The sequence below is a fragment of the Chiloscyllium plagiosum genome, chromosome 7 (genome assembly GCF_004010195.1).
Source record: "Chiloscyllium plagiosum isolate BGI_BamShark_2017 chromosome 7, ASM401019v2, whole genome shotgun sequence".
NCBI lineage: Eukaryota > Metazoa > Chordata > Chondrichthyes > Orectolobiformes > Hemiscylliidae > Chiloscyllium > Chiloscyllium plagiosum.
In genome coordinates this window covers 36140001-36149449 of record NC_057716.1, presented here as the reverse complement: position 1 = coordinate 36149449, position 9449 = coordinate 36140001, and positions in this window count along the sequence as shown.

Below are 9449 nucleotides of genomic sequence, written 5' to 3'. Positions count from 1 at the left end.
CTTGTCACAGGCCTTCAGTCTGAAAACCAACCCTCCACTATTACTCTGTCTCCTACTGTTCAGCTAATTTTGTATCCAGTTGGCAAATTCTCCCTGAATCCCATTTGATCGAACTTTACAAATTAGCCTCCCATGCATAACCTTGTCAAAGGCTTTACTAATGTCCAAATAAGCAATGTCTAACACTCTGCCCTCATCGATCTTCTTGGCGACTACCTTTAAAAAACAATCAAGTTGATGAGACACCCTCTCATAAAGTTATGCTGACTATCCCTAATCATCCCCTTCCTGATGAAGGGCTTATACCGGAAACATCGATTCTCCTGCTCCTCGGGTGCTGCCTGTCCAGCTGTGCTTTTCCCGCACTACACTCTTCGACTCTGACCTCCAGAATCTGCAGTCCTCACCTTCTCCCAGTTGATTATCCCTAATCATTCTTTAACTCTTAAAACACCTATAAATCCTATCCTTCAGGATCACCTCCAACAACTTGCCCATCACTGAAGTCAGACTCTCAGGTCTACAGTTCCCAGGCTTCTCTGTAACAAAGGTACATCATTAGCCACTTTCCGGTCATCAGACACCTCACCTGTGATTATCAATTATACAAATGTTTCTACAAGTGGCCTGCAATTTCCTCCCATATAAAGTGTTCCCCTACTTTCACTTCAACCACTTGTCCTGTTTTGTTACCCTACAAAAGGTCAGCTTTTGCTCCTTTTCTGAGAAGAATATTTACACACTGATGAAGAAAATGTTCTTGAATTAATTTAACAAATTCTCCACCCACCAAACCTTTCACACTATGGTAATCTGAATCAATGTTTGGAAAGTTAAATTGCTTACTATTACACCCTTATTATTCTGACATATATCTGTACATTTGTCCCTTAAGTTCCCTTTGATTATTGCAGCGTCTATTGTGCCATTCGACCAAGGTGATCTTTAATTTGAAAACGCAATTGCATTTAAAAAAAACCTCTCCTCCATGATTTAAAATAAATCTTTTTGTTTATTCATTTAGAGAATATAGGTATCACTGGCTCAGCCAACATGCATTGTCCAGAGGGCAGTTGAGAGTCAACCACGTTGCTGTGGTCACATGTAGGGCAGACTAGGTGAGAATGCCAGATGTCCTTCCCCAATTAACATTAGTAAACCAGATGTTTTTTTTCCCCCTAACATTCAGCAATGGATTCATGGTCATCAGTAGATTCTTAATTCCAGATTTTATTGAATACCAATGCCACCATCAGCCATGGTAGGATTTGAACCCTAATCCTCACAGCATTACACAGGTCTCCATATTACTCGCCTAGCAAGAATACCATTAGAACATTGCCTCACAATTTGGCGATGATTTTAAAAAAATGTTTGTCCTTCTATGTGTACAATTTAAGATAAATTACTGAGCCGTCCATGTGTCGGCATCTCCAAATAGTCAGTTAACAGAAATCTGTTTCAAACAAATAATTTCACACATTTTTGGGTATGTATTTTCCATTTTTGTGATAAAATAACTAAAAATGAATCAAAATAACAATCTTACACCACAGACATGTAATTTCTGAAGCTGAAGAGATAGGGAGGGTTGTGAGGCTGCAGGGGGAATTAGAGAGAGAGGGAGGGAGTTTTATGAGGCTGGAAGGGGCTTACAGAGATAGGGAGGGTTCAGAGGTTGGACGAGAAATCACAGATAGGGAGTATAGAGAATGCTGAAGGGGAATATTGTCCAAACAGCACTGTGGTGTACTGCCAGCACATGGACTGCAGCATTTCAGTAAGGCAGTTCACCACCACTTTTCTCCAAGTCAAATAAAAATGGCCAATAAATACTGGTCTGGGCAGCAAAGGCAACACCCAGTGACCTCTCCCAGCTGACTGGCTGTGAAGGTTTAAATCGCTCTGGAAACTGATTTGGGAGAAAAGAGAAAGAAAAAGTGACATTTCACAGCTGCCCTCAGAGAGACCTCACTCTCAGAACTATTACAGCTGGGGATCAGCTCTTAACACATAAATAATGGTCTGTTTTATTTCAGTAAATCTACAATAGTGAATAAGATGAGTTTTTCTTTTTAATAAGTCTTATAGTCGCTTGATTAAATTTTAAAATATAAAATGTAGGCATTAAGTTATTCTAGAGTAGTGTTTTGTAGAGCAGTAAGACTGTGTCTTTTCCTGGGTCTGTAAAATGTTAAGGTGCAGAAATGGCCATTCGTTGAGTGATGTGCCCTTCCTGTCAGATGTGGACGATCAGGGTGAGTTTCATTGATCCTGATGATTATGTCTATAGGAAGTGAGGTTGCAAATCCCAATGGATCGCATGGATCGGTTGGAGCGGGGCAGTTAAATGCGGTTAAGAATTGACAGGGGGTCAGTTAACATGATAGTTGGCAGTCTCCGGTTGGTAGAATACTGTAGATACAGTCAGGTGGATGGGTTACCTCCACAAAATGCAGGAGGGGTAGGCAGGTAATGCAGCAGTCTCCTGTGGCTGTTTCTATCTCAAACAAGTATACTGGTTTGGAAAAGTTAGGGGGTAATAGGCTCTCAAGTGACTGTCGCACTGACAGCCAAGTTCCTGGTACTGAGACTCTCTCCAATGTAATGAGAGGTATATCAGGTTCCCAGATAATCGATGATGATAAGGGGATTCTCTGTTCCCTGGATGCTGCCTGACCTGCTGCGCTTTTCTGCAACACATTTTCAGCTCTGATCTCCAGCATCTGCAGTCCTCACTTTCTACTCGAAGATTCTCTGGTATAGGACATAGACTGCTGTTTCTGCAGCTGACAGTGAGACATCAGAAAGGGGTGGTGCCTCCCTGATGCCAGGGTCAAGGATGTCTCAGAGTGGGAGCAGAATCTTCTCAAAGGAGAGAATAACCAGTGGGATATTGTTGTACGTTGGTACCAATGACATAGGAAGAGAAAGGATGTGGTCCTGATGAGAATATAGCAAATTAATCTGGAGGTTTAAAAAGTAGGTCCTCAGTACTATCTGCATTAGTCCTGGTGCCACATGCTAATGCCAGTAGGAATAGCAGGATGGAGCAGATCAATGAGTGGCTGTGGACCTGGTGGAGGGTAGAAGGATTCATGTTTTTGAATCATTGGAATCTCTTGCGGGTAGAATCGACCTGCATAAGAAGGATGGATTGTACCTGCATTGGAAGGGAAGATTTGCCAGTGCTACTTAGGAGGAATTGAACCAGTGAGGGAGTGGGAGTAAACCCAAAGAGATAGTGAGAAAAGAGGTAAGTCTGAGACTGATAATGTTCAGAGGTGAGACTGTCAAGGCAGGCAAGGGCACGTCACAGAATGAGATCAGACTGAGCAGTTACACTGCACTTATTTCACTGCAAGAGTCCTGACAGGGAAGGCAGATGAGCTCACGGTATGATTTTGAACATGGGGCTGGGATATTATAGCAATTACAGAGGCATGAATCAGGGATGGATAGGGCCAGCACCTTAATGTTCCTGGGTATAGATGCGATAGCAAAGATAGAAAGGGGCAACAGCAGGAGGTGTGGCATTCTTGATGAGGCATAACATTACGACTGGGCTTCAGGAGGATGCTCCTGGTCCTACATTCAGGTAAATTATTTGGTTGATACTGAGAAAGAAGAAAGGGATGATCACCTCATTGGGATTGTATTATAGACCTCTGCCCAATAGTCAGCTGGGAATTGAAAAGTAAATTTACCAGGAGATCTGTTACCTGTAAGAATAAAATAGTTGCAATGATAAGGGGTTTTAACTTTATCAACATAGCCTCTAAGTGCTGTAGTGTTAAGGGCTTGGATGGAAAGGTATTTGTTCAATGTGTACGAGAACATTTCTGATTCAGTTTCTAGGATGTGCCTACTCGAGAAGGAACAAGACTTGACCTTTTTTTCATTATTCATTCACAGGATGAGGGTGTCACTGTCTGGGCCTAGAGGGCAGTTGACAGTCAACCACATTGCTGTGGGTCTGGAGTCACATGTAGGCCAGACCAGGTAAGGATGGCAGATTCCTTATCTAAAGGTCATTAGTGAACCAGTTACTGCTTTTTAACCAACAATCAACAATGGATTCATTGTCATCATTAAATTCCTAATTCCAGATTTTTGTTAAATTCAAATTTCCCCATCTGCCCTGATGGGATTCAAGCCCAGGTCCCCAGATCGTTTTCTGGGTCTCTGGGTTAACTGTCTAGTGATAATATCACTAGGCCATTCCTGCCTCTTCTCTTAGGAAATGAGGCAGGGTGAGTGAGATGTCAGTGGGGCAGCACATCAGCACCAAAGATCATACAATACTGTGGCTCAGTGATTAGCACTGCTGCCTCAGCACCAGGGACCTGGGTTTGATTCCAGCCTCAGGTGACTGTGTGGAGTTTGCACATTCTCCCCACATCTGAGTGGGTTTCCTCCAGGTGCTCCGGTTTCCTCCCACAGTCCAAAGATGTGAAGGTTTGGTGCTTTAGCCATGGTAAACTGTCCATGATGTCCAGACGCAGTAGATGAGGTGTTCAGATGTGCAGGAAGATCTCTGCCTGGTTTAAAGTGATCCTTTGGGGCCTTGGACAGAGGTGATGGGTGAGGTGTGGGCACAGGTTTTGCATCTCCTGTGGCGGCAAAGGAGGGCGCTGGGTGTGGAGGGTGTGGACCTAACAAGGGAGTCGAAGAGGGAATGGTCTATGCGGAAGGCAGAGAGGGGTGGGGAGGGAAATATATCCCTGGTGCTGGGGTCTGACTCTAGGTAGCGGAAATGGTAGTGGTTAATGCACTGTATCTGGAGAAAAGTGGGGTGTAAGGTCAGTACTGGGGGTTTATCTTCGTATTGTGGTTGAAGGGGTGGAGTTCAAGGGGGGATGTGCAGGATGTGGAGTATATGCGTTGGAGGGCATTGTTGATCACGTGTGAGGGAAATTGCGATCCTAGAAATTGGAAGTCTTTCTGGGATGTTCTGGAATGGAATGGCTCCTCCTGAGTGCAAATATGGAACTGAGTACAGGACTATACTCGAGAGTCATCAGGAGAGCAAAAAGGGGATATGAAATAACTCCAGAAACTGGTTTAAGGAGAATCCAAAGAGATTATGTAAATACATCCCTGATAAAAGAATAACCAGGCAGAGAATAGGACCCCTTAAAGATCAACAAGGCGGTCTATGGAACCACAGAAGCTGGGAGAGATATTATGTGAGTATTTCACATCTTTGTTTTTACTGGAGAATGAAATAGAAGCTAGAGAGATTTGAGAAATAAAGTGATAACTTGATAAATGTCCATATTACAGAGAAGTTGGTACCTGATCAGATGTATCTCAGAACTTTTGCTGGGCCCCTCACTGAGATATTATCAGTAGTCACAGGCGAAGTACTGGTAGACTGCTGCAATGATTTTAAAAAGGTGGTAAGGAAAGGCCGGGGAACAAGAGAACAGTGAGCCTTTTCATAGAGTTTCCTAGAGAACCGTTTCCTATAGTTATTTCATATCCTCTTTTTGCTCTCCTGATTTCCCTTGAGTATAGTCCTGTACTCAATTCCTTCACTTCTTCCATATCTGCACTCAGGAGGAGCACTTCCACTCCAGAACACCCCAGTGGCAGGCAAGTTGTTGGATTGGACTCTGAGGAATAGGATTTACATGTGTTTGGAAAGGCAAGGCATGATTAGGGATAGTCAACACAGTTTTGTGCGTGGGAAATAGTGTCTCACTAACTTGATTGAATCTTTTGAAGAAGTGACAAAGAAGATTGAAGGGAGACTGTGGACATTGTCAATATGGACTTCAGAAAGACATTCAACAAGATTCCACAAAGCACACTGGTTAGCAAGGTGAGGTAACATGGAATCCAGGCAGAACTAGCTATTTGGATAGAAAATTGGTTTGAAGGCAGGAGACAGAGGGTGGTGATGGAGGGTTGGTTTGTGAACTGGAAGCCTGTGAACAGCAGTGTGCTGCAAGGATCGATGCTGTTCTTTTTATATAAATAATTTGGATGTGAATATGAGGTATGGTCAGTAGTTTTACAGAAGACACCAAAATTGGAGATGTGGATGTAATGGGATCTTGATCAGATGGGCCGATGGGTTGAGGAATGTCAGACAGTATAATTTAGATAAATGTGGGGTGCTGCATTTTGGAAAGGCAAATCAGGCAGGACTTATACACTGAATGGGAAGGTCATGGAGAGCTTTGCTGAACAAAGAAACCTTGGAGTGCAGATTCATAGTTCCAGGAAGTAGAGTCACGGGTAGGCAGGGTAGTGAAGGCAGCATTTGGTATGCTTTCCACTATTGGACAATGCATGAATACAAAAGTTGTGATGTCCTATTGTGGCTATATAGGACATTGATTAAGGCTCTTCTGGAATTCTGTTTTCCATTCCAGTCTCCCTCTTTTAGGAATGATATTGTGAAACTTGAAACGTTCAGAAAAGTTTTGCAAGGACTTTGCCAGGGTTGGACAGTTTGAGCTATTGGGAAAGTCTAAATAGGCTGGGAATATTTTCCCTGGAGAGTTAGAGACTGAGAGGTGATCTTATCAAGATTTATAAAATCATGATGGGCATGAATAAGGTGTACAGTCAGGGTTATTTTCCTATGTTCCGTGGGTCCAAAACTAGAGGGCACAGCTTAAGCTGAGCGGGAAAAGATTAAAAGGGATCTTAGGGGCAACTGCTTCACGTCAAGGGTGGTGTGTGTATGGAATGAGCAGCCTGAGGAAGGGGTGGAGGCTCGTACAATTACAACATTTAAAAGACATCTGATTACGTCTATGAAGAGGAAGGACTTTGAGGGATATGGGCCAGCTCCTGGCAAATGGGAATTCAGGATTCCTGGTTGGCATGCATGAGTTGACACTAATAAATTAAAACTAAGATAGATTTCTCTTTTATGGAGACATAACACTATTTCATTCTCCTTGGAGCTGAGACAGTTAAGCAGTGATTTCGACCAGGAGCAGATATTTTTCAGAGATATTTAATTTACAGAGAGGCAGAGAGAAATTATAAACTTTGTCACAACTTATAGCAACTACTTTCATTGGCAAATAATGCAGGGTGAAAATGTGAAGATTGTTTTACTCAGTAAGTTCTGAGAATCTGGAACAGTCTGAACGACAGCTGGATGCTGATTCAAGCAAGTATTCTCAAACAGATTTGGAACAACGTTTTGAAGGAAGATTTGGTGAGCTGTGGACAAATGAGAAGGGGTTTGAGACAGATTTGCAGCATCTCCAGAGGGAGCGAGTACAGTCTACAATGGGCTGAATAGCCCCCAGCCCCTGTGCTCTGTGATACTGCCCCATTCACTGTGAATGATGAAGCTCATCCCAGGGCAGAGTGAGGGAGGAGCTGAAAATGTGTTGCTGGAAAAGCACAGCAGGTCAGGCAGCATCCAAGGAACAGGAGAATCGACGTTTCGGGCATAAGCCCTTCTTCATTCCTGAAGAAGGGCTTATGCCCGAAACGTCAATTCTCCTGTTCCTTGGATGCTGCCTGACCTGCTATGCTTTTCCAGCAACACATTTTCAGCTCTGATCTCCAGCATCTGCAGTCCTCACTTTCTTCTCAGAGTGAGGGAGAATCCCACCACTTACCTCAATAGGGCCCGGCTGATTAATGGTAGCTGCAGACCAATAGGAGTGTGGTGCTGCAGCCAATGGAAGAGAATGAGGGTTGGAGCCAGCAGGAAGACACGTGACCATGAGCTGTTGACCCTAGGTTTGCACCAATAGGAGAAGACTTGGTGTTGTTCTGCAGCCAATGGGAGTGAATGAGGGGTGTGGCCAGCAAGGTGACACGTGAGGAGCAGTGAATGAGCAGTGTCACTGTGAGGGGGAATTTGGTGAGTATGAAGGAAGTGGGAGAGACAGCAGAGATTGGCAGAGAAATAGAGTTAGTGCGGAATGAGAGGGTTTATAACCACACGGTGTAGGCTGCTAGACCTGAATTAGAAATTCTCAGTGAAGTAAAATAAAAAAGCTGCAGATGATGTAAATCAGAAACAACAACCGGAAGGTATAAAAAAGTTCAGCAACATCTGGGAGGAGATCTCAGAGTTAACATTTCGGCTCCGGTGATCTTTCCTCAGAGCTGAGAGTCAGAAAATGTTGGTTTATATGATGAAGGAAGGGTGGGGGGAGGTAAGGAGTAAAGGATAGGTAAGGATAGAGTGAGAAGAAGAGTTGAATAAAGTAATGGATAACAATGTTGTTGGGAGGATGAATCGCTGTTAATGGAAACTTTGGTGGCTAACCATAGATAGTGTGCCATTGCACACTATGTGATAACAAGGCCTGGTGTGTCGGATAGAGGGCTAGGACATGGGGGAGTACAAGCTCTAAAAGAATTAAACTTGTTAGTGAGTCAGGAGTGCTGCACGGTTCCCAAATGGAAAACGAGGTGTTGTTCTTCCAACTAATGTTGATCTTTGCTGGAACGCTACAGAAAGCATGAGACAGATGTTGGCCAGCGAACAGGGTGGCGTGCTAAAGTGGCAGGTAACTGGAAGCTCAGGGTCTCTGTTTATATGCAGAATATAGATTATGAGCTGTGCTTTCTGCCAACTCTGAGATGCCACCCTCAGACGTATTCCCCTTCCCTCCCTTGTCCACCTCTGGCAGGGATCATTCCTTCTCGGTCACCCTGGTCCACTCCTCCATCCCTCTCAACATCCCCCACCCCAGCACCTTCTCTCTGAACATCCCCCTCCACCACCCCAGCACCTTCTCTCTCAAGAACCCACCTCTGCACCCCTGCCCCTTCCCTCTCAACATCCCCCTCCCCACCCCAGCAGCTTCCCTCTCAACATCCCCCTCCCCACCCCAGCAGCTTCCCTCTCAACCCCGTGTCTGCGTGGGTTTTCTCCGGGTGCTCTGGTTTCCTCCCACAGTCCAAAGATGTGCAGGTCAGGTGGATTGGCCATACTAAATTGCCCATAGTGTTAGGTAAGGGGTAAATGTAGGGGTATGGGTGGGTTGCGCTTTGGCAGGTCGGTGTGGACTTGTTGGGCCGAAGGGCCTGTTTCCACACTGTAATGTAATCTAATGTAATCTAAAAATCTAATCTAATCTTCCTCCCCACCCCCGCAAATCAGACATTCTAAGCAAAACATTCTTCCCTGACAAATGTGACAACATGGAACAACATGACATCTAGTACCAGAAATACTGAAGTTGAATATCATCAATATGTTTAAGGGGAAATTGGATAAGTCACTCAGGGAGAAACATACAGAAGGATACACTGATGGGTTGAGACAAAGTGGGAGTATACTCCTATGGAGACTAAATATTTGCACTCACCTGCTGGGCCAAAAGGACGTTTCTCTGCTGTAAAATCACTGTAAATTAGATTACATTACATGTGGAAACAGGCCCTTCGGCCCAACAAGTCCACACCGACCCGCCGAAGCGAAACCCACCCATACCCCTACCCCTTACCTAACACTA